Below are 26,198 nucleotides of genomic sequence, written 5' to 3' on the forward strand. Positions count from 1 at the left end.
CCTAGTGGTGAAAAAAGATTTGATGAATAAATGATTGGAGGATAATAAAAAAGTAAAGCACTTGGTTTTCTTCTTGGGTACTCATGAGATGTTTCTCCCATTATGTCACATACAAAAAATAAAGAGCAAATTCATTATTTATTCAGCACGTCTGAATAAATATGCTTGGGGCAATCTTCCAGGTGCTGTACTGAACAAAGATAATAAAGACAAATCGCTGTCCTAAAGATGCAGAGACCATAATATAAAGCATGCAAATGACTGTAATGCAAGATAGAATTAAAGTGCCTTAAAGGAGATGCAAACGCACAACTAAAGCAAATCAGAGAATGGAACAATCACACATTGTGGGAGAATGAGGGAAGTCTTCATGGAGGAGGTGACTTGACCTGAACTTTGGAGGAGCCTTTGAGTATCAGAGATAATAATGAGCTGACAGAGTGGGAGGGCAGGGTGCCAGAGGGAACCATAGGAACTAGGAAGGCGGATCATTTTTGGAGAGCTGCGAGAAGTCTCTCTTAGGTGTGCTATGTAAGGTGAAGTGTACATATGTGGAGGAGAATGGACCAAGGCAAGTATAGAAAGTTGGGTTTTTCCCAGGCATCTTTGACTGTTCAGGCTCAGGGCCTTGCACTTGGTTCATCAACCTCTATAGTTTTCGAATATGAGAGTGACAAAATAGGTTATTCGGCAGCAGGAGGTAGGCTGGTTTTGAGGGGCAGGAGAATGAGGCAGTGAGAGGTGATTGCAGTTCAGGAACAAGGTAGGGAGCAAGTCAGCCACGGGGTGGCAGCAGAGATGAAAAGGAAGGGGCAGTGTGACAGCCTTGGGGAGAGATAATGACAAGGGAAATGCAAGAGGAAGAGCCAAAGGTGAAGATGCCATTAGCAGATGCATTTTGTAGTTACCACAACTTATTAAGAATTTCTATATAAACACCATCTCTTCATTAGACTGTAAGCTCCTAGAGGACAGGGCCCATGTAATCTTCACCCAGCGAAATGAACATGGCAGATGCTTAGTAAGTGCTTGCTGGGAAGTAAATGCAAGTCAGGAGACTTGGCTTGGTAATGGCAGCTGGGGGATTGCTGTAAATGATATGTTTCTTCTGGGACATCCTGGAATTTGGAGATGTGGTCTATTCTTCTAATGCAGTTTCTAGAACTAGTTTACAGAATGAACTGGAGAACACTTACAAGGTGATGTATAAGTGAAGGCAAAATACAGAGTAGAGAGATGGTTTACTTGAGAAGAGAGAAAATGCAATAACTGCTCCTCTTAAGATGTCAGTAGAGGTGGGAGAGAAAATGCAGCACGGCATCCATCAGAGGAGACTGGAGTCTGGAGTGAAGCCTGGATGGCTGGGGAAGAGTGGGATGGACACGTGGGCTGCGTTAGCGAGTGAAAGCTGGAGCGAAAGCCTAAATGGGAGGTGACAGAACAAAGAATTGAGTATGCAGGTGCTGGAGTCAGATTGCTGGAGTTCAAACACTGGTTCTCCTACTGAGTCATGATACGGTTTCAGTGATTTCACTTTCTCTTGCCTCAATTTCCTCTTCTGTAAGATGAGGATAATAATACCTGTGTACACATCGGTACAGCATCCAGAACAGAGGTTGGAATGTAGTTAGCACTCCATAAGCATGAATTACTCTCTTATTGGAACCTACCAGTACCACTTTGTATGTGTTACACCATTTAATCTTTAATCACTATGTGGGCAGGTGTTATTATCTTCTTTCCACAAATGAGGAAACAAGTGCAGAGAGGTTTCATAACTTGCTCAGATTCATGCAGCCACAGTGGTAAAGCTCACCTAGGATAGGCTCTTACCCAGGACATCTGACACCCAGGCTCAGGCACTTTCTATTATAACACCCTGCCTCAGCGAGGCAGCTATGGCAAGACTGCTTGTGAGCAATTTCGATTTGATCAATATTAGGGAGCTGTGGCAGCCCTTGTAACAGGGCAATAATGTGAACCATCAATATGCTGGGAAGATTCCTCTGTCAGTCTTGTGAAAGAGAGCCGGCAGGAAGACTGGGGTGCTAAGGAGCCATGAGCGATGGCTGAGGAAATGGCAAGGTGTGGCAAACCAGAGACAAGCGGTGATAGGAAAACTAGCTGAATTTGTGCTTGATGCAAATGAGATGCAGCTGATGGTCTATGACAGAAACGGACGGAAGAGGCACATACAGGGTGGAGCTTGGCATTTCAGCTTGACAGTTTCAAGCACAGGACTCTAAGAAAATATTGATACCGTGAATGGTAATGAGGAAGTTAGGAGGGAAGTCACTTTAGCACTCTCCCTTCAAGAAAAGTGCCTTTAGAGGAACTAGCTCAGAGAATAGTGTCTCAGCTTCAAAATGGGGCACTCGGTTATTTTTAGTGGCAGTTTGGTTCTGGGTAGCCTTTAATTTACTTCACTGTCAATCCCGCTCTGCTTTCCTGTTTCATTTAGAAAGGAGGCTGATGGATTGTTTCTTTCTTCCCTGGAGTAGTCTGTTTTCTGTACACAACTGACAAATCGACATGTGACCTCTTTTCAAAACTGAGGTTTATACCTTACCATAGTTCTCATCCATAACAAGTGCAGTGATTTGCTTTTGGGGAGTTAGGAAAATCAGTTCTGTTAACTTCCTGTTTTCTATTTTGGGCCTCTGAGCAGAACTTGCCATTCGAGTGGGACCAAGCAGAAAATACAAAGCTGGAATTTTCTCCTGAAGTTGATCTGCCAAGGGAATAAAGTAAGTTCATGGTCTGAGGTGTTTGTCTCACCCCATTCTCAAAGTTTGTCCTTCAGCTGCTGTTGTCTTTACACTACAGGGACTGAAGAATGTTGGTCTTTTTCTGCAGGTCAGACCTAGAGCTTTAGTGCAATGCTCCAGGCACTCAGGGGTTCAAAACATGCTGCTCAGTCTGAGCTCTTGTCCAATTTGGAGGTAACAGGGACTTCTCCTTTTGACAGTTCCTAAGAATATTATATTTTGAATTATCTTCTTCAGGTTTCTGGTCTGAACATTTTATTTTACCTGCTTGGGTGGAAGGGTGAGGGAGGCAAATCCTTTTAGTTTTTTTCTTCCCTCCCTGCTTTTCCTCTTTGTTTATAATTCAAAATTATGTTCACTTTCATTATCTCATTTGCTTTCTTCATAGCATCAAGTGAGGTGAATATTACAATCCCCATTTTACAGAAGGTGAAACTGAGGTTTCAGTGAACTTTAGTGATGAGGCCAGTCTCTGAGTTGATAATAACCCTGAGAATGAATCCTCACTCTTCTGTCTTCAGATCTTCCATGTTTTCTTTTTCCAAAATCCACATTGCTATTCTGGTGGAAGTTGCAGTGGACAGGGTGCTGACAGAAAGGGGAAGCAATAGTAGCTGGGCTGGGAAGCCTGATTAGATCTCATCCTCCGTAGAACTGTGGACACTGATTAATAAAATACCAAATGTTAAATGGATTGCCATGCAAGTCTTCAAGCATGTAGGGCTTTGGGTCTTTTTTTGAGTCACAGACATAGGATGACATGACCAAGGGAGTCATTCATTCACTGCGTGCAAGGAGGAAAAGTATGAAAGTCAGGTGAGGGCCTCATGGTGGTTTACATCTTAGACTCTGTGGATTTTCTGTTGGCGGTTGAGCTGGGGGTGATAGCAAAAAGACACTTTCACATCCCCTGCTCCCCATATCTTGGCAAGGCAAACGGGGAATGGGGAATCAGTTGTGAGTTGGGGTTGATAAGGAGTATCAGGGCTTTTAAATCAAATCAATCCTAGAGGTAGGAAAATGGGATTGGAATTAGTGGCTGCTTAGAAGAAGCTGGCGAGGGAGCTCTGCTTCTTAGGAACCAGTGAGAATGAGGATGGGGGCAGCGAAGCGAGCAAGGCCTGTGGAAGTCTTGGCTGCCCGTCGTGCCTGGCACGTCTGTGGAATGCCTCCACTCTGCCAGGGCTCCAGGAGGGTCCCTTTGATTTTGGAGGAGTCCTCAGGATTATACATGTAGCCAAGTTGCCCCGATGACAGTTAACTCCTGTGTCAGGGCCTCAGGCTGGCAGTTATTTTCCTGATGGTCTGTGAACAGTACCCATGCCAGGAGGTCCTCTCTCTTCCTGAATCAAGCCCTCCCCTCCTCAGCCCCAGGGCAGAAGTGGCTGGCCCAGAGCCACTGCCCACGCTGCTGTGAGACCTGACTGTTCTCTTTATGGACTCACAAATGACAGGGAGTGCATGAGGGGAAATCAAATATTATGGCAAGGAGGGACTGGCAAACATGGGCACCACCAGCAGAAGTCTCTCGCTGCAGCAAGATACAGAGAGAGGAGGTTTTTGATTTGGGAAGGAATCTCAGAAGTCTCCGTCCTAGGGCAAAAGATTAAACAAAGAAAAAACACACTCAGGCTTGAACTTGGTTCATGTAGAGGGTGAATATTCCGTAGAACTGGTCACTGGTCGGCAGAAATGGGTTGGCAGAATCTTCCATGGAACTGGTCATTGGTCGGCAGGCACAGAGCGGGCCTGGAGATAGAAAACAAAGGAAGTGATAAAGGGCGTAGTCTTGCAATTGACCTGAGGCTGACGGCATAGCACAGTCCTCCAGAGAGGGCTTCTGTCTCTGCATATTGCACCCAAACAGCCAAGCAGTATGTTCTTAAGAAGCCTGTGACAGAATTTTGAAGACAGAATTCTGTTTGAAGACATGAGGGAATATCACCACTTAAAAGAGACTCACGGGAACTAACTTTTGAAAAGCAAAGACTCATTTTAGGGAGTAGCTACTCAACAGTTGGTGTGGAATCTCTGAATTTTCACACATTTGCTCAGAGTAAGATTCAGCATTTCACTCTTTCACTAGGAGGGTAAAGTTTTCCCCTGCATATATGGCATGCAAAGTTCTTCACTGAGCATGGTAATTAATTATTTCCCAGCTATTTTTACTTTTCATGGACTGAAAGTTAGGGGAAACCATTTCACATACCAGAATTTAAACAACTTGAAAATGTTTTTTTTTTTTTTTTTTTAAGGAACTGTACTTTTTCAAGAAAATGCCTTTTCCAGCAGCACTTTTGGAGACAGTTACCAAAGGACAAACCTATCAACAGAGACACTCAGCCTCTAAGTCTGGCTTTTGAAAAGTGAACATTTATTTTTTTCTAAACACGACGCTGTGAACTCCGTCATGTACACTATGAAAATAATTGGTGTGTTAGTACGCCTTGTGCCAGATTTCATGCTTGTTGAAAGGTGATTGGATTCAAACCAGCATATTTAAAGGTCAACTGATTGTTCTTAAATGGTGCAGAATTTTAACTCTTTCATTGTCATGGATTTTCACCAAATGGCCATTTTAGGAAGGAGAGGCTACATACTGTGTTTTAACTTTCTGACCCTTTTCTCCTTAAATTTTAAAAAAGTTCCTAGGGTTTTCTTATGGATGAAAAGGGTCTGAGAAATGAGTTCTCAGCTGGCATTTGGAAATAGGTGGGAGCAGAGACTTAGTTCTTTTTCAACGACTAGATTTAGGTCAGGGCTCTAATGGGACAGTGCACATCACATAAGCAGTGTCTAAATGTCAGGCTGCAAGTTCTTCCTCTTTTTAATAAGTACTGCAAATTTGCTAGTGAGAGCTAGTAATAGCAAACTGTCTCCTTATCTTCCTAACTTGGAGTGATTTTTTTTTTAGTTCCTTGAAAAGCTTGGTGTAGGAACCACTGTGTAATCAATATTTGGCCCAGTTGTTTGACGTTTGCTTCCTTTCCAAAGTGGGTATTTCACTGGCTTTGAGATATGATGACTTTTTTTCCCCTCAGGGATTTTGGATGGGTATGTTAAGTGTTTTATTTTGTTGACCTTCAAAATACCTTTTGTCTAAACTAGCCTTTTTGCTGGGTTTCCCAAGATAATGTAGGAGACTGACCTGTCTCCAATAAGTAGGGTGCATTTTAGTCATCAGATGGTAAGGCTTCTTGCTTTGTGGTTTAGTGTCCTGGTGAGTCCCTAGAAACTTTTCAACATTTTGTTATGAAAATTCTTGTTTGGAAGTTACAAAAGCAGTGTCTTTCTTAAGAAAAAAACTCTGAGATTGATATTGGTGATTTCCACAAATGCCATACAAAAGTTGTCAGGTAAAGGCAGTTGGAATCCAAGCATCTACCTACCTTGACTGTGTATGAAATCTTGTAGTTCTAACTAATGGCAAACTAAAGATACCCTGAAAAATTATAGAGTCTCACTCTGTCAAGCAGATATTTGAATAGTCTCTTCTTTCTTCATAATTTACTCGTAGTTCTTTTCTTTCTATATTCTCCAGAATGTTTTAGCTGTGAGACTGCATGATAGTTGCTGAAAAACTCTATGCTTCATTTGCCTTATCTGCAAAACGGGGATAACATTGCCTACCTCAGTGTTACTGTGAAAATTAAATGAGTTAATTCATGTAAATGCTTGGAACAATGCCTGGTACAAAATATATCTCCTATGGGTTCTGTTTCTCTGGAGAATCCTGACTAATACAATAAGCATTTATTGAGTCTCTAACAAAGAGGTGTTCTGCCTTCTTGTTTCAGGTCTTATACTGTAAACACATGTCCTTCTCTTGGTATATTTAGTACTGCAATTTTTGCCTTTCTGAGCTTTTCCTTGGTGATTTCGCTGTGTAAAATGGCCCCCAAGTGTAGTGCTGAAGTGTTGCCTGGTGATCCTGAGTACAAGAAGGCTGAGATGTGCCTTAAGAACAAAACACATGTGTTAGATAAGCTTGGTTCAGGCATGAGTTACAGAGCTTTTAGCCATGAGTTCTATGTTAATGAATCGACAGTATATTAAGTAAAATGTCTTTAGACAGGGACACACATAAAACAAGATTATGTTTCATTTGGTTAATGAAAATATTGTGATCAGAGGCTTACAGGAACCTAACCCTGTATTTCCCCAGAAGCCAGGGTTCAGTAGTCACTAATTCAGTGTTCTCAGTGAGTTAGTAGAACATCACTACTGTGAATACTAAAACTCAACTGTGTAAATGTTTTGTTTAAGCTGAAAAGATTGCTAATGACTGTACATATTTAGACATTTTGTAGAATTATGGTCAACCCAAACGAAACAAAATTACTTTTATTTAATTTTGAAAGATATATTGTTGTTTAGTTTGGTTTATTTTAGCAGACATTTACTGGTGAATACGTTAAGCAAATCAGGCACACTTGAAGGAGCTCCCCCATCTACCATGGGAGGCCATGAGATAAGTGCAATCAACAGCAGTGACATTAATCTGTACTCGTATTCCTGGAGCAGATGACGTAGAGACAGAAAAGGCCTTCGCTCTTCCTGAATACATCAAGGAATGCAGCCTAGGTACAGAAAATAACCATGGAATGTCCACAGAGCAGTTACTATCAACAATGTGTTAGTGAAGCTTAACATTCTCTTAGAGCTTCAGGGTTTTACAGATGGAAGGGATCTTAGGTGTCAGTGTGTGATAGGACGTAAGTATGATTACACAGAGTTAGAAGCAGAAACCAAGTCCCGTGGCTCAAATTGAGCCTTTTCGCACTAAACCATGCATGCTCTTCACATATGTGTTTAAACTAAATATTGGGGTTTAGGCTTACGCATGAGCTCATGTTCCAGAATTCTACTTAGGTCTGATGTTTAGAAGTCAGTTGGAGGTTGTTCAAAGATGAAATCCAAGAAGCTCATTGATTTCATCTGATTATCAAAGGAGCTCATAATTCTAAAAAGTATAAGTAGTCTGTGTATATTCAGAAGTTGACTTTGTAAATAAAAATAGTAAACTGGATAGTTTACTATAGTGCCTTTGACATTGTGTTTTGCACCTTTATCAATTTAGTAGATGATTTTTTTGTTGTTGTTGTTGAGAAAATACTCTTTGGCTAGGGTGTGGTAAAACAAACCTACCTGTACAGTCAGTGGCAGTATAAATCAGTAGAAAATTCCTAAAAAAGACCTTTGGCACCTTTTGAACCAGGTACCATATTTACCCTTCATTAATCTATTCTAAGGAAGTAATTAGAAACTTGGACAAAAAATTATGTATGAAAATATTTACAGCATTATTGCTCAGAATAAACAAACTAAGAATTGAAGTGAATGTCTAAAAGTTGTTGTTTCAAAAATGATTTAACATAATGAAAAACTATCTATGGTAAGATACCAGGTGAAAAAAAAATTTACAACATACACAGTGTAATCATTAGTTGTATACATGTGACCAGAAGAATATATAAGTATGTTAGCAGAGGTTATCTCTTGGTAATGGGACTATAGGTGTTTCTTTTCCTTCTTTCTTTTTTTTTTTTGTACTTTTTCAGATTCTTTAAATGACTACATGTTTTTAAAATCAGAAAAAATCTGTTAACATTTTGTACCACTTGAACTATGCTTTACCTAAGGGAACTCCTGTCCTTTCCTCGTAGTTTCTACATTTTAAAATGTCACATCGCTTGTTTTGGCTGAAAGTTAAAATGGAAACTCAGTTATATCACATTTGTTCAATTACAGTCCCCTTTTCTTCCCACGGTGTCATTTCAGCTTCAACCTTTGTACACAGCCCCCTTTCCCACTCTGGCCTCTTTCCTCTCCTTTTTGTTTTTGTTCTTTCACTGATCTCTCTTTTTTTCTTTTTTAATTTAACTTCTGTCTGCTTTTCTTTGGCAGCATTAGCCTTTTTCTCCTCTTATCTGTTGGGGCTACGATGTGCACTGTTCAGTTTCAGAGTCACCCCATCTCCCCCTTTTTTCCTTGTTTCTTCTGGTTTTTCATTTTGGAAGGCAGAAGAAGCATTTATGGAATTGTCTCTTCCAAACCTTAGAACCTTGGTAATACTTTGGTGTTAATTTAAAATTGTTATTCATTTGGGGATTTCACAAGGATTTCCCCACTATATCAGGAGCAAGTGTGTATGTGTGTGTACATGTATGTGTGAGAATACGTGCATGTGTGTGTGAATATATGTTTTGTTCTTCCATATCAGAAACAGCGTCATTTCCTCTACTCCACAGAAACAGGCACTTGAGTAACGCTGACAGCCTGTTGGCCTATCTCTGCTTAGAGACCTTTCAGGGCTTGACACCTGGGCTCAGACTGTATGCATAGGAAGGGGATGCCCTAATTCACTCTGGTACCAGCCAGCTGGTGTCCACACTTTGAAAGCTTTGATGAAGATGATGCAAATTGGGTTTGCTCTGTGGGCTCTCCAGCTGCTGCCAGGCTGTTTCCGAGCCAGGCAGGGTAACTTCCAGTCTCTCCCAAAGCCTGCCAATTAGCAAAGAGATACATATATTACACAAGATGGTGGAACTGGATTTACATATGTGGGAATGCAGGACTGAATTAAAATGATACCATGAGGAAGGAGCTAAAGACCAAATCAGGAGACTCTTTGAGTCAAAAATCAAGGCTAGGATTTATAGGATGAACATTTCTACGTATAAATTGGAATTCAAAGTAAATATTCATAAATGAAGTTCTGTTTATTTTATTTCTGTAAATCTAAAGTCTGGCTTTGAAATGGACTCCAGGGTAGACCTAGGACACTTGAAAATCTGCCTGATAAATCAAACTGATGATGAAAAGAACCAGGCAAATGTGACACTGGCTTGCAGTGTGCAAATGCCTATGGCTGTATTATAGAGTGTTTGGCTCAGTGTGTCCTAGTGGAGGAAGATGCACCTTGATATGCTTCCTGGGGTTGAGAGCTCTTCATTCTCCATTCAAAAGACTGAGCCGGGTAGGGAAAGGAATAGCCAATGAGACAACTGTTTTATCCCAGTGTTATTGTTTTTCAAATACAAAGTCAGAGGGTAAAAATGGAATTTTATTAAATTTATGTGATTGGAAACAAGCATGCAAATTGTATAAGGTTCCTGTTTTGCATGGAGGGTTATGAATAATGTTAGTGCTGTTTGTGGCCCTTGCCGTGATAGGCCTTTGGAAATCATTTGAAAAAGTTGACCTTTTTCTCTGCTTCCTCAGTCTCCCACCTTACAGCGCTTTCTCCTTTTTCCTCCTCCCCGTTATCAAACTCCTCCTTCACAAGAAATGCTAGCTTTAAGGGATGATCAAGCAAGCACATTTTTGTACAAATATTAGATTTATATTAATTCCATTTAGGCATTTGAATTTGACATTGTATCTTTTGGAACAAAATGAGTATTTCCTATAGCAGAGAGGTGATGCATTTTATGCTTTTGTGTGGGGAGGGCTGGTTTAACAAAGTGCTCTTGCTGGCAGCCCATGTTTCAAGCCCTATCTGGTATTGAGTACACAATTAGACAGACACTCTTGTGGTATTGGAGGTCTGGCTTCTTGTTTAAAAGCATCCCTCTGTTTTTCTTACCATGCTGATTTTTCATTTTAAAGTAAAAGTCACTGCATCAACTTTCATGTCCCATAAATTTGAAAAAGAAGGTGCAACCTGTTGGAAAAGATGGTGGAAACAATTACATTCCAGGCTTGGAGCTTATTGAAATTGATCAACTGTCTAACAGCTTCAGACTGAATTTAGATCATTTTGGTTTGGCGTCCCCATTTCAGTGTGGAGAAGGCTGTTTTGTAACTTGATCTTTTTTGCAGAGAGAACATAACTGAGGGACAATCTAAGAGCATTGTTAAGGGCTGGAATAAAGTCTCCAGGCTGCTGTGCTATACAACACACCTCAAACAGCAGATGCCACAGGACTTCTTTTTAAAAAACGTTGGCTTTTCCATGTCACGCTAAAAATAGATACTGAAAAAGACCGGAAAATTTGAAAGACCTAGAGAAGCAGGCTGTAGTTGTACAAAAGTAATACGCAAGACCGTGGAAGTAAAGCACACACATATACACACACACATGCACACACACCCACACACACATACACACACCAAAAAACTGTATAAAGTAAGACATATTAAGTAAGACATATTCTTGAGTTCCAAAGCAACTTTTGATAATATATTCAGAGCAGAAATAGGAAAGGGATCAGGAAACAGGATAGTCCCTAGGAGACTGCAAAGGGCTATAGAAAAGGATTTAATAACATTGGTGGGTCAGATAGAATGCCCTTGTTTCTCTAGATTTTATATGTCCTTCTTTTTCCTTTTGAAATTGACCTTCATAAAGCCTTACGTGGTCACCTCTATCTGGCTAACTCAAACTTGTTCCTCTGTTTGAACTCTAGTTATTTGCACATGTGATAGATGTCCCCTTGAGTTGCTTATTATGTGGCTTGTCACTCTGACTAGGCTCTAAGCTTACTAAGGTCAAGTGACATCTTTGTTATCTTTGGAATTTCCTCTATAGTTTTGGTACAATGATTGTGTCTGCAGGTGGTGTTTAATGAATGTTGCCTAATTCACTGGATACTTTCAGAGTTAAAAAAAATTGCTTAATATAAAGACGTTCAGCTTTGCTCCTATTAATATTTATGTGCAATATTCTGAAAAATCTGGAGAAGACCAGATAAGATAAAAGTCAGAGGAACAAATTATAGGCACAATAGTGAGAATGCAAAAGACATTTAATAACATCTTGACAAAAATAATAAAGATGATAGGAGTAATAATGATACAACTTTACATTTTTATAGCACTTGATTATTTTGAAAGCACTTTCATTCTATAAAGAACAAGGGATAAATGAAAGAGTATATAAAAATGAATACAAGGAATAGTGAAGCAATCCAGAGAATAAAAAGCAAGAGGACAAAAGAAAGACAAAGAAAATAAAGCCAAGAATAAAGAAATGGAAAAAGAATTTACTCACAACTTGGAACAGTTGGCTAAATTACACACTGAGCAGGTTGTCAACTAAATATTTACAGCATTGGTGTTCTTTTAACAGGTAGCGTATTCTGCCTATAGATCATGACATGTTTTCACTTGTTTTCTATCAGGCAGTGGGGGAGGGAGTGTCCTGGGTTCTCTGAATCTCTTTCTCTACATTTTCGTTCACTGGGGTTTATACTGGTACTAGTATGGCTATCTGTACTCCAGATATTCTATCCATGTCATCAATAAGATATGGAGTTGTGTGTTCTACTCAACTTTAGTCGCTTATTTTAATGATTTCACAAAAGCTCACTGAGGCTTACTGCAGAGAACACCATCAATTTTTGTTCTTGTTCTAAGCTTCTGAAAATTTCCTAACTTTAGGAGGCAGATCTCAAATTATTGTCAATAATGCTGCATGTAGTAACTAATTAAAAAGCAGTTCCAAGAAGAAGACATCTCAACTATGTTCTAGAACTTAAAAAGTAAAGATAAGAAATTTCTGTTTGGCATGTATCAGAGGCCACACAAGGTCCTAAAATGGCCCTTATTTCTGCTTTGGAGGGATGAGCTACATATTTTAAATGACATTTAAACAAGGGGACCTCTACCAGCATTGCTGAGATGGCAAGCTTCTCTTACTTTTGGGTCTTTTTTTTGGCAGAAATTATATTTAGTAGTTGAAGGGCAGGTGACCCGCACCAAAATGTCAGGATTAGTGAATTTTTGAAAGCAGGTCGGAAGCAAGATACAATTGATAGTCAAGATAAAACTCATCAAATCCTTAGAAAGTTTTGCCTGGGTCAAAATGAGAAGAGAGGTTCTGCTGAATTAAGTCTGCTTCCTGTTGACGATACTAGCAAGGAGACAGAGTTTTGTTTTAATTGCCTTATTTGCTGCTGAAAGCATGGATCAACTGTTTTCAAGATTCATTGATCAACACCCCTATTTTGGCAATATCTCTACTTTTCACAGTTCAGATTTTGAAATAGAGCAGAGAACTCTTTCCTTGGGTGGGTTCGAAACCTGTGTTTTGGTCTTAGCTCTGGCCCTTATTGGCCGTAGTGACTGGTCAGATCGTTTAATGTCTTTTAGCCTCAGCTACCTCACCTGTGAGAGAGGATAATTCTATCAGTCCTTCTTTATAATAATAAAAATTTCCATTTCTAAACGCTTGCCATGTGTCAGGTACTCTGCTGTGCCTTTGGCATATGCTATCTTTAAGTCTCTCATCCACTCTGCAAGGAAGGAATAATTACCATTCAGGTTTTACAGTTGAGAAAGCTGAGGTTCACATCCCTTCAGTAACCTGCCCAAGGTCAGATGGCTAACACGTGGTTAAGCCAGGGTACAAACCTTCTTATATATTTTCACAAAGCCCCTTCTCAGTCGTCCATGAGATTTTTGAGGTTTACTTAAAGTGATATTTGTGAAAGTATTTTGAAAATAGCAATGTTCCCTAGAAATGCATATTATTATCCTGATGAATATAAAGTAGTTAATGTGTATTTATTGAGTTCTTTGTAGGTGTTTAGTACTGAGTCAGATATCATTTTGGATAATCTATGGGATTAGGTTTTTTTTCTCAACATAGTATTTTGTAAGGGGAACCTTAAATATTTCTAAATGGTATCGTTTCCATCCTGGGAAGAAGGTATTTGTTTCTTTTGGATTCTTTTTGGGGGAAAAAGAAAAGAAGCAAATATGTTAATTAAATGGAATGAATGTTTCAAGAAACAAAAACTGATTGCATGTAGTCCAACCTTAGAGCCAGCAAATAAACACCCCAGGAACCATGAAAGTTGATAGGAAAACGTGAAAGGATACGAGAGAAATATACCATAGGGCTTAGCAAATTTCTGCTGAAAATTCACTTGTTCACAAATATTCTGGACCAATATAACTGCCCCCATCGGGTTCTTTGTTTAATTTTTGAGTCTTTAATGACCAAAAGGTTGCTGAAATTTACTTGAAGAGTCTCTCCTGGATTTAGGAATATTAGACTTCCTGTGTGAAGATGGCTGGGAATCCACAGAACTCTCCTAAAATAAGCACTAAGTTTTGGAAAGAATTTTCTTTTGTGGGAAACATCCTATTCCCAAAGAGAGCACAAGCATGAGATCACTTTTTTTTTCCAGGGAGGAAGCTGAGGGGAGTCAGTTGGTCCAGCAGCCCCGAATGAACCTTCAAGACAGGTTAACATTCGAGACAGACTCCATCATTCTTTTGCCTTGGTCTTTTGGAAGAACTGCTCAAAGTCACGATAAAAGTTCAGGACATTCTGTAGAAGAATCAGCTGAGTACACAAATGAGCTATTCCTTATTATTTTCTCTGTTTCCTTATGTATCAAGAGCAGATAAAAAGACCTACCTTAGAAGGCAGTTGTGAGGATTAAAGAGCATAACGCATGTGTGTCTCTTGGCACAAAACAATCATCACTACTGAATCCTATGCCATTTTCCCAAGTCTGCTTATCCAATTGTTCTTCAAGTCTCAGTGTGACTTATTTATTCTGTTAGACCACATAATATCTAAAGAGTTAAGAAAAGTGCTTTTGAATTGAGAAAAGATGGAGGAGGCTGCCCTTCTAGGCCTCACCGAGGATGTGTGTGGGGTGGAATATAGCCTCTATTTAGGTTTGGTAAGAGCTTCATGATGGGACAGGCATAACTACTGTAGAGAAGTTGCTAATGCTACTGCATACAGGGCTGGCTACTTGTCTGGTCACCTCAGTGGAATGAATATGGGGCCACAGACCCATGCATTTTTCCACAGGTGAGATGGGATCGAGCAGCCCATGTCCAGTTCTCTTGTCTGAGATTTTGGTTACATTCAGGGCTCTTTTGGGATATATAACTCAATAAATATATCTGGGAGGACAGAACCACTACATGACCACGCTTGTTTTTGTTTTACCTCAGGGTCTAGAATCTGAACAGACAGGAATGAACAAACTAAGCTAAATACACACGTGATATTTGTAAGAAAAACAACAACTGGCTACCACAAAAGCTGCACATCAGGCCTGGTTTGGTCCTCTGCTTTCTGGAGTAGAGGAACAAGAGGGCAGCCTCACACTGTCCCTGTAGCCCTCTGGCCACAGCCAGTCAGAATGCTGCCCGATCCTAGCAGCCAAGATGCTGGTCAGGCGTGTGGTTCAGGCTCCCTGTGTCGAGGTTCCTGGGCCAGGCGTGAGGGTGCTTTGCCATAGAGCCTTCCAACATAATTCGGGTGCTGTGGGAGGCAGAATGAGTGTTTTAAGCTCTGGGGATTCAACGTGGGGCTCTGCTTTACTTCAGGTCATTGTTGTCTAGTGGAACCAGCTCTGCTCATGGAGTCTAGGGATTATCATTTATCAGTTGATTTCAGCCAAGTCACTTGATGTCTGTGGGTCTCAGTTTCCTTGGAGTGAGAACATCTCTAACCTGGGTCTCAGCACAAACAATCTATGAGTCTGTGGTCTGTCTCTGCCAGGGACACAGAACTGTGTGTGTGCGCGTGTGTACATGTGCATGCGTGTGTGTGTCCGTCCATCCATCCATCCATCCTCATGTCCTCCCTCTATTCTAGCCCCTGGTTCTGGGGATGTTCCTTCAAACTGTCCTTGGCGCCTCTTCAGTTATCCACATTTCTCTGTGCAGAAGAACAGATTAAGTTTGAATGGATCATTGTTTCTTATAAGAAAAACAACTGCTGATAAAGTCAGGGGATGATGATCTATTTATGAAACAGACAACCAAGGAGAAGTTTATGGCTTTCTGTTCTTTAGACTTAACTAGTTTTTCTCCTTGGAAAATGTTTTATGGAACTTGAATAATCACCCTGGCAATATGTTGCCAAAGTTTTCTTGGCTAGAGATCAAAGTCTCCAATACATCAGCACAATGAGAAAGCAGAAAGAGGCAGGAGGAAGTTATTTGCAATGAATTCTGGAGTCAGGCTCCAATAGAAAAGTAGAAAAAGGATAGGGATAATTAATTTCTGGAAGAATTGCAAATGGCCAATACATAGGAAAGGATGTCTAATTTCCCTAATGATGAAAGAAATGCAAATAAAAATAATAATGCTATCATTTCCCACTATCATTTTGAAAGAAATGTAAATGGTTGGTTAAACCTGGTGTGTCTATGAGTGTGAAGAAATGGGTACACTCATGTAGCTACCTGATACAACCTTTCGGAGGGCAGTTGGTGATACGTTCTGGTATGTAAAATGTACAGTCGCTGCAATTTTCAGTCTTGGACTTACCCTAAGGAAATAATTACGTAAATGTAGAAATATGTTTGCAACATTCAATATGTTTATATGGAAAACTAGAAATAACTTCAATGTGTATTACTGGGGCACTGGCATAGTCAATTATGGTAAATGCCTTCCAGACAATCCTGTGTAGTCAATGAAAATGACGATGTAGAGCTTTACATATGATCGGAAAAATATTTAGTAATACAAAACAGATTATGAAACAAAATGATCACATTTCTATAAAATTACATTAATAGAAATATGGGAGTTTTTTCATTTAAATCTTCACATAGAGGTTTGAGGCTACTTTTATTTCTTATTTAACTTCCAGCTCAGCCAATTATCAACTCTGTATTGTATCCTTAGGAAAACTTATTTAACCTCGCTTACTCTTGGTAAAAATGGGGCTAATGATATCAACCTTTTACCTTTTAGAGGTCACTGAGGGAATCAAGCAATAAACACATGTCAAGCACCTGGGATGGAGTAAGAAAATACTTTGATTTTTATCATTCACAGTTTCTGTTTTCCTTTCATTATATGAGTATAAACAGCTGTGTTCCTATGCCCAGGCTTCAAAGCGAGAAAGCTAAGTGGGCTTTGAATAGCTTCCATTGATTTAAATGCAGAAATATTATTTTCCTAAGGGTGCAGTCTGTCAGTAAAAGGCCATATTGAGTCATTGTTTTCTGAAGCCAGGAGAGGAGATTGAATGACTGATGCTGTTGGAGAGCCTAAAATAATATTTCATTCTTGTCATCCGTACACAGTTTAAGACCAAGTGATTTTGGATAGATCTACAGTTTCCCTCTTTGTTTGGAAGAACAAAGCTTTTGTTATTTATGCTTTTGAACAACAGAGCTTTGTCTTATACTCAGGAGCATTCAAATTAAACAGGAGGTTTCCTGGAGGGCTGTCCTATTTATCGTGAGGAGTGATCCCAAGTGGTAAGTAGACACAGTTAGCTCCAGCCACCTGTGGAGGGTCCACATCATCAGCAGAGGAAAATGGCCAAGACTCACAGAAGCACAGCAGCCAATAAGATTTGGGACTGACTTCTCTATGTTGTGTTAACATTGGTGAACGAATCCATTTAAAAACTCCCTAATTAGTCGGTGCCTGCTTTGCCCTGTAAAACAAATAACCTTGTATTACTTTTGGTGTCTGAGGTGGAAAAATGAAAATGCCAGTATTTTGAGTGTTTTTACTTTGGAAATTTGTTGTCCATACACAATTATTTCAAATACTCCTATGTTATGTTTTCAGAGCTAATGGGGGTTGGTAATCCGGCCTAAGGGTTTTCATCAAAGGCTCACAGATCATTAGAAAGACAGAAATTAGGTTGTCTCTGTCCTGTATCCCTCTTGTTATTTCTCTCTCCTTGCACTAAACCAGCTCCTGGCTTGCTACCACCCTGCCACACTCATGTGCCATTTGCACTTAGCAAAAGGTCAAGTCTAGGTAGAGTATATGAAGTTGAGTCTGTACTGATTCTTAATAATTATAGCTAGTAAGTTTGGAGCACTTGAAATATGCCAGGCTTTCTGTTAAGTGCTTTGCATGCATTGTCTCGATGCTTCTCAAGGAGTAACCCATGGATAACTGGATTTAAAAGTATCAGGGATGCCAGTGAAAAGTGAAGTTTCCTAGGCTCCATTATAGGCCTACAGCATCAGCATCTTGTCGTGGGAGTCAAGGGTCTGCCATTTTAACAAGCACCTTCAGTAATCCTGATGCACGTGAACTTCAAGAGCCACTGCATTATTTTATATTGTACATGGGACTCAACTGCAATCTTCTTTCCTTCCACTCCTCTGATTTCTGTGCTTAAATTCTTATGGTGAAAAGAAGAAAAAAAAATCCTATGGACTGTGAGACATGGAGCAATGCATGCCTTTCTTTTAGCTGCTGGTGATTACAAATGTTTCTCCATAGCCAAATTGCTTTTGAGGCACCAAGTATTTTCCTCTACTGTAGTAGGGTTAAATAATTGAGAAATCTCTTCTTGTTTGCTGGTGGCTGTGCTCTGGATATAGAGAGAAAAGACTTAGGGACTATAGACGGTGGACTGATATGAGTGGTTGGTTGTACTAGTTGTGCCCTGCCCAACTCTATGTGGTGGCCTTGCATGGCGGAGTGAAAACTTAGCATTCTTCTTGGCCGAGGGCTGTGTATGGAGGGCTGGCCCACCCCTGAGTGGAGAAGGTGGCTGATGTGCTGGTGGTTCCCATGGCCCAGAAAGCCCTGCCTGCCTTCTGCATGCTTTTGTTGTCATGCTGCAAGGGGGTTCAGTTGTTTACTGTGGTTATTTCTCTGGTTCCTAACTTTATTTCTAGGAAGTCCCCATTAAAATGAAGTGCCCATAAAAAAGAATGAAATCTTACCATTTGCAACAGCAGGGATAGACCTACAGGGTATTATGCTAAGTGAAATAAGTCAGACAGAGAAAGACAAATACCATATGATTGCACATATATGTGGAATCTAAAAAAAACAATGACCACAAAATAAATGACCAAACAAAACAGAAACAGACTTATAGATACAGAGAACAAACTGATGGTTGCCAGATGGAAGGGAGGTTGGGGGGCTGGGTGAAAAAGGTGAAGGGATTAAGAAGTACAAATTGATAGTTATGAAATAGTCATGGGGATGTAAAGTACAACATAGGGAATATAGTTGATAATAATGTAATAACTATGTATAGTACCAGGAGGATACTAGATTTATCGGGGGCCACTTCTTAAGTTATATAAATGTCTAACCACTATCTATATACCTGAAACTAATATAATATTGAATGTTAACTGTAATTGAAAGGAATAAAAATTAAAAAAAAATAAGATGAAGTGCTACTTGGAAGGTAACAGAAACATTTAATCATATTGGCACAGACTGGTTTAATCTGGCTGCTTGAGGGATGGAACCACGCGTTGGGAGGGGAGTACAGGCCCCTTTGTGGGAAGCTGGGGAGCATAGGTAAACTATTTTTTGGTGGGGGGAGGGAGGCAGAGCTGAAGTGGGAAGGGGCTAAAGACAAACTGGAACTGTGTCACAATTCTGAAGGTCACCTTCCAGCATACTGTTTCCTAAAATTCTCTGTCCCATCCCATCCCATCCTCCTCCTCTTTGGTGAATGTCAGTGCCGAGTGACTGTCTCTTCAGTCACAGGACTGGACCGCGGTGATGCTGCAGGTGGCAAGGTCTCAGTGGCACAGATGGTTCAGGAGAGAGACTTCATGTCCGACTCTGTACCTGAACCAACATAGGGAGAAATGGAAGCTTCCCCCTGAATCTGAGCCCTCCTTCCCTTTCCATTCCTCTGCCAGGAGCAGGATAATTAGAACAATGAGACTTAGCTCATTTGACTCCTTGCCAGCCTCCATGCAAAGCTTTCACATTTGCAATAATTTCTAGCAACTTCCTTGCATTTCTTTATCAACTTGTTGAGAAAGACCAGAGATGAGTCTTTAGCTAGTGAAGAGTCTGTCCAAAGGACTATTAAGCCTTAATATTTTATTTCATTTGGGATCTTGCAGAAAGAGCCCCAAATTTCATTTTTAAAGCATTTTTTGCTAAACTGAAAATGTTTCCCACTTTTGCAATGGTTTTTTTTGGTCCATTAGAGCTCATTTATGTGGTACGTGGTACTGATTCATTAATTTACCACCTTCCATGGAGAAGAGGTGGGTAGGAAGGGGTTCCCTGTGAAGGAGAAAATTTTCCTTGGTCTTAATGGTGGGTGTTGGGGAAGAGCGTGCAGATGAAGGGGCACATCTACAGAAGTACGACTGTGTGGGGCAGCATGGGTTCCTCAGGAACTATAAGCAGTTAGATATAGCTGGTGGGAGTTTGTGTGGCTGGAGGGAGATAAGGGGCAAGACCATTCATGAGTGAATGAATGAATGAATGAATGAATGAATGAGTATAGAAGTCCATAGTCCTTCCCCTAGGGCGGCTGTTCCCTCACCAACCCAACTGTTCTCTTCTGTCCCTTCTCAGTAGCAGGTTGAAGTCTCAGTTAATATTCTGCTCTGAGAAATCCCTTCCGCAGGGAGAACAGGAGATAATTAATTTCAGTATTCTCTCATATTTTAGCTGAGAAGTCACCATGAATTCTAGACATGGTTCATATAGTTGGATAATCAGCACAGCTGCTCATGATACGTAACTCTCTTTTTTTCTGCTTGAATCTTTTTTAGTTAGGGCACCATGACTGAAGATTAATGGCTTTCATTACTTTTTTGCCTTCGTGCAGGAATCTTTAAACGAGTCTGAACTTTGTACCAACTATCACATGAATCTTGTCTACTACAGTTACCCCCTCCTGTGTCATGTCTTAGGTGAGAGTCCTTCTGTGACACACAGGGTAGGGCAGGGTTAAAAGTGCCAAGTGATAACCAGGCAGAAAACTGACCATTCACAGTGACTGACATACCTCCTTGAGCGGATAGCTCAGAGGCATTAAGACAAAATCTTACTCATAAATATTACCTGAAATGAGATATGTGGTATGAGCAGATATATTTCACTGTATCTGGCTGTTCAATAATTCATCTCCATTTGGGGTATTGTGTAATTTATTGAAATCAGCTTGATGATGATGACAGTTTTCTCTTAATGAATATTCACCAAAGAATAGGCTCAGTTCTGAGCATGCATTGCCCATTTACTCTTCACACCAGATAGTTATTGTGTGTCGCACTATTTTACAGGTGAGGAAACTGAGGGCATACTGCTATTAAGTAGCTTGCCCAAGTCCCACCGTTAAGGGTCGGAGCTGGGATTTGAACCCACGCAGTCTACACAGAGTCTATGCTCTTAACCTCCATGTTATAATGCATACATACTACTTGAAGCAAAGAGGTTGTTTAGTCTCAAATATTAGGAACGCACCCTCCATGGTTTTTCTTACTAAGTGTAAGTCATTGCCCGATTTTGTCTATGTTATGTGTATGTTGTATGGCTTTTGAGAAACTTTGACAGGGTAAGGTCATAGAAAACCTGATTCAGCTGTCATCACCTAGAATAGTGTTGAATATATGTAAATGCAAAAAGTTGTAGGTTTATGTTAATTTTGAGTATAATATGTTTTAGAATCTTGTCAAATACATTATTAGTATGTTTTTATACATTCATGTTCTTAGGAGAGACTGAATTAAAAACAACAACAGAAACCACTAACTCAAAATTCCCTCCGTGGGCCAAGAGCAAAACTGAATTTGAGGTCTGTGTGCCCAGATAAAGTGTTTTGCTCTCTGAACAAAGAACATTAGCTTAATCCTTGCAATGACCATAGACTCTCATCTCTAGCATCCATCCCTTCTTATTTAAATGAAAAGAAAATTATTTTCTTGGTTAAAGTGAGGCAGGCCTTCTCCTTCTCACTGACATTTTTCTCTTTCGGTTTATACCGTATGATGCTGGCTCCAAGTGTCAGCGTTTGAACTGTCAGCGGTTCCCTACCAGCGAACGGGTCCTGAGGTCCTGGGCTCCATTAGGCAGAGTCCAGCACTGTGGAAATAATGGGGCTATTTATCCCAGTCACCTGGAATGGAGTTAATCCCCTGCCAATCTTTGACACACTAACAAGGTAGGTCTGAACCTTTCTTATAGTTTTCCCAGGAGCAACTCCTTTGGCTATATAAACTGCAGGGCCAGACAAATGAGCGTATGGGCCTACAAATCATTCTTGGCCCAGGGTTAGGGACTCTTTTCAGTCGGCTGTAGCTGTTCTGATACTTGAGATTTGCCGACACTTCTTGGTTCAGAAAAAGGTTTCCATTCCTGAGTACTTTTCTTTTACAGGGATCATCTTAATTTTTGTCTGTGAGACTGAGATCAAGGAAGTGAGTAAGAACTGAGTTCAGCTGTTTGAGTCCCTCTTTTATACCATGAGCTTCTTAGACGGGGCCTGATGTGATTGACAAAAAATATAAATTGATGGTGATGACAGGAGGTAGTATCTCTAGCTAGAATCTGCTAACACAAGCCCTGCTGAACTGACCATGATGTCTGCTATAAGCAGACTCTAATACATTGCACTAACAATTTTAGGCAAAAGGTTATAATATGGTATGTATGTTTTTTAGTTTCCTCCTCTGTTGCATTATTTGCAGTAGGGTATTGAAAACAAATGTAAACAGCAGAATTGGCTCACATTGGATCACATTGAGACATTACTTCCTTTGTTTCAGTGTGACAGCTCCAGGAACAAAATATCCAAGTCCCTCCCAAATTGCCAAAGGGCAGTAACATGTCTTCGGGTATCACGATTATTATGATTATAGGAAAAGAAGGCAGTGCTGGTCTTTTAGGAAGCTCTTACCATGAATGTGTTTTGAGGTAAACAGTACCTACTCACTGATGAACAGCTTGAAGTTGAGTCAAATAAAACCTTTAGTGTTTGTAAGAATCAAGGAGCCAGAGATAAGTGTAATTTAGCTACATGCTAACACAGAGAATGTGGACAAGCCATGAAAGCTTCTAACTCAAAGACGTTGGATGGTTATTGGCCATTGTCTTGCGTGGTGAGATGGTTGTCTTCAAAGTTGTTGGAGATACAGTCTCCCTATGGAAAATTTCTGGACAATAATACATGTGAAATGACGTAAATGCCTTACTTTAGAGTATTCTTGGCCTTGTCTGTTGAAAATGGAGATGTGAGCATGGGTGTTCAAGGGGATTTTAACGGAATTTTATTAAGGAAAGGAGAACAGGGAGCTCTGTGTGTTGAGGATTGTGACAATATTACCGTAAGGGTTCACTTTCCATTTCAGACTAGATTATCCATGTTATCTTTGAGTAAAGGGAACAACAATTTTAACACCCTGGCTTCCTCAGAAGTTTCAGTTCTCACATAGTCACCGTAGGCAAGAGCACTGTCAAATAAACAAAGATTTAATTAAATGAAAAAAAAGTTAAACAGAGCAGAAATATTCTTCCCTGGCTAGTCACACATTGGACAATTCAAAGAACAAATCTTTGGGGAATTGCTGATGGATTACTTTCTCTGTTCCTTGTGTACTGCTCTGTTTTCCTTCTTGGTGTCAAATCTCAAGTTGAATTCAGTCAATTATGTATGGCAAACAAAAAGTGCATAAATGTCTCTTCTGTTACTGTTGTTTATATTTCATCACTAAACAAAGCAAGTTTCCCTTCCAGCTTCTTCCTTTGGCAGCATATAAAACTGACATGATTTAAATATTGTGAAGGTTCTATTGTCACTTTGAAAGCATAGTGATTGATTTAGTTATTTAAAAGTTTATTACTAAGATTTTGTGTTGTTGCTAATGTTACACTTGCTTTTAAAATTTGTTGAAGAAACATACTGTTTGCTGAGGATTTGACAGGATTTGTTACCGTGTAAAGCACAAGTATCTAAGGGTGTGGTGTTGGGGTTACGTGTATGTCAATTCCATTTGGGTTTGTTTGCTTCTATTTTATCACCTCTTTTGACTTAAAAATGTTTTCCATAGATTCTTTAATAACTACAAACTTGGAAGTATGGTATAACAACTCGTTGGTATAACTAACACTTCAAAATGTAACGGGAAACATAAAAAATATTGCCAAGAAAACAAGAAGAAAACTGGACCACAGGGGCTCTGTCAACTTTCTTACGTCATTGTCTCCCTCGACAATCCCACATAGTACATTCTTACATAGCCTAGGTGCCAAGGACCGGAGGAGCTGGACAACAACCCGTCTTCCCAATTCACTTTCTTTTAAGATATGAAAAGCATTTAATCGTGCTCATAAGCACCTTTTCCCTCCTGCCTGCCTCCTGCCTTTATTCTGGTTTCTGTGGGTGCTTGAAAAAGCTGCTCGTCTGAAAAGGTAGCTCTAAAACTGTTCTGTAAAATGATCTCTTTTCCTCCACAAATGATCATTTTCGTTTCAAGTTTATTCCAGGTACATTAAACCTCCCTCTACTCGTACTTAATAGCAAATGATCCTACAAAAGATTAGAGTAGAAAAAGGTAAAATAAAATTAAAGCATAGGAAGTTGCCCAAGAGACTTAATGCATATAATTTGGCTCAGCATTACTCCTACTAAAAATAAAAAGATCAAAATTACCTCAGGTTTTTGCTGCTGTCCTTGCCCTTTGGTTTCCAGGGGTAACTTGGTCCTTTAATGCCGGCACGGTTGGGATTGCCAAGCCAGAAAAGATCTTGCTCCACGTATAGCTGCGTTTTCCCAGGTCATCTGTCCTTTCCTCAGACAATGAAGCTATGAATTTTCTCTGGCCTTGGGAGGGAAAGTGAGTCCAGATAAGCAGATTATTGTGTGGACTATCTCATCTTTGTTGTTCTAGTGCAGCCCTTTCAGCTTTCCAGAGCCAGTTAGACTTGTTATGAGGAGCTAAATGATTGGCTGGATCTGAGGCTCAGTTTCATAAATTATAGCCCAGTGTACGAGAAGCATGAGTCCTATAGTTGCCGTAGTCCAGAGCCCTGCCAGTTCCTGCTTTAACGCATATGTAGTCGTAATTGAGTTCTAACACGGCCTTGGATGTTTCTGTCCTAAATAGCTGACATTGCATCTTCAAGACTGTGTGAGTAATCCTGACTTTTTTTTTTAAACTCAGTAAATTAATTACATGACCTGAGAGGGAGTAATTTTAATGAGAAAATACTGAATTTGCAGATGATTCATTTTCAAGGTGCTGTTTTATATGTATCAAGTTCAATGCAATTTATCTTAAAGCTTCTGAGACCTGGCAGGGTTACTCCAGCGTTTTGCCATGAATCACAATCAAGCTGCCTTTGGAAGGCGGCTGTTCTGTGCATTTGTAGCCCTGTTTGCTTGATGGGGTCAGTAGAGTGATAAAGGTCCAGCATGAGTCTGTTAAAACAGGCTTCTGGTGTCAAGGCAATGGCTGAGAGAGCACTTGAGTCAGGCAAGTTTTAAGATTTCTCCCCCAGTGTCCTAAATTGGGAGAGAGCAACAAATGATAAGCAATCCTTTTGGGACACAGGTACACGGCAGTTAGAACGCCGAAGAATGAGAAATGTAAAAGGAGGGCAATAATACTTTTTTTCACCGTCATTTGAAACTGTACTAAGACATACTCTATAGATAACTAGAAAATTGTTCTATGTATAAAAATGTTCCTCAGTGGTTTTGTTTACGTGGTAGAGAGCTGAATGAGAAATCACTGGCTTGTTTTTAAAAGCCTTAGAAAAAGTATATTAAACACACACAGACACAACCATAACAGAAGAAAGTATGTGGATTGGAATTTGTGGTTGGAGCAGATCAAATTATCCCAGGGAAGCTGTTAGGTTTGTGTAATTTTGGGGGTGACCTGAGTTGCTAACAAGTTTTAAGGTATGGCTTGAGCAGACTGAAATGAGAAACTAGAAAACATCAGCGTTTAATTACCTTTTATAGCATACACTACAGGATAGAATTAATACTTAGTATGGACTGGTTAGTCTAAGCAGTTTACTTTGTTACTTTGAAAACATTATTGATTTCTCCCAGCCTATCATTAAAAAAAAGAAAAAAAAGAAAATAGGGGTCTTGCTTATAAAGTTACCGCTTAGAAATAATTTTTCCCCCTCCCAAATAATTTTTTATACTTTTTCTTAAAACAGTACAACACCAGGCAATTTCTAATAATTTTGGGTTATTTTCCAGTTTGCTTTTTGTCTAATTTTTTCCTCTTTTTCGTATAGATGTAACTGTATATATGTTTGTGCTATGTATAAGCCTCATGCATAAATCTTTTGAACAGTTTTTTTTTTTAAATCATGGGTCTTTGTGGCAAATATAAACTTATAACAGCTATTGTAATTACTTGCCAATTCTTATAAAAATATTATTTATACTCAAAAGCAGTTTATTTTCGGTTGCACCTATTTAAATGACATACATGATTTAGCTGGTAGGAGAGAAATATAAGTTATGTTTTTGCAAAACTTTTATGTTTAACATCATACTGGAAATGCAAAGTTTTGTTGTTAGAAATATTTTGCTTTCTGAAATATGATCCCATTTAGGTCACTCCAGTAGATGAGATTCATAAAAGGAAAGAAAAATAATCAACATAGAATTCCTTTCTGTATCAACCAAATGTATATTACTTTTTAAAGAAAAGTAATTCTAATACATTCTTTGAGAAACACATTTGCTTTATAAAGAAATGGTATGAGTTCCTTTATTGAGATAGAAAAGCG

At 39.7% G+C, this 26,198-nt stretch overlaps 1 protein-coding gene and 1 long non-coding RNA gene across 4 annotated transcripts in view; one reads left to right on the forward strand and one right to left on the reverse strand.

Annotated features, from left to right (window-relative positions):
* Window positions 1–26,198, forward strand: part of PDE4D (phosphodiesterase 4D) — a 1,269,731-nt gene that overhangs the window by 5,774 nt on the left and 1,237,759 nt on the right. The window contains exon 2 of one of the 3 annotated variants that reach the window (XM_019743390.2): window positions 2,669–2,747. The exons of 1 other annotated variant lie outside the window; for it this stretch is intronic. The gene's annotated coding sequence lies outside the window, so the exon portion shown is untranslated. Of the gene's footprint in view, window positions 1–2,668; window positions 2,748–24,451; window positions 24,572–26,198 lie in introns of those variants that run through there. One more of the 3 variants, XM_019743396.2, reaches the window with a different exon arrangement.
* LOC109453627 (uncharacterized) lies at window positions 120–24,477 on the reverse strand. Its single transcript, XR_002138339.2, has 2 exons — window positions 24,094–24,477; window positions 120–4,517 (listed from the first exon to the last, which is right to left on the reverse strand). It is a non-coding gene; the product is annotated as an uncharacterized LOC109453627 (long non-coding RNA).

The sequence above is a fragment of the Rhinolophus sinicus genome, linkage group LG03 (assembly GCF_036562045.2).
Source record: "Rhinolophus sinicus isolate RSC01 linkage group LG03, ASM3656204v1, whole genome shotgun sequence".
Classification (NCBI taxonomy): domain Eukaryota; kingdom Metazoa; phylum Chordata; class Mammalia; order Chiroptera; family Rhinolophidae; genus Rhinolophus; species Rhinolophus sinicus.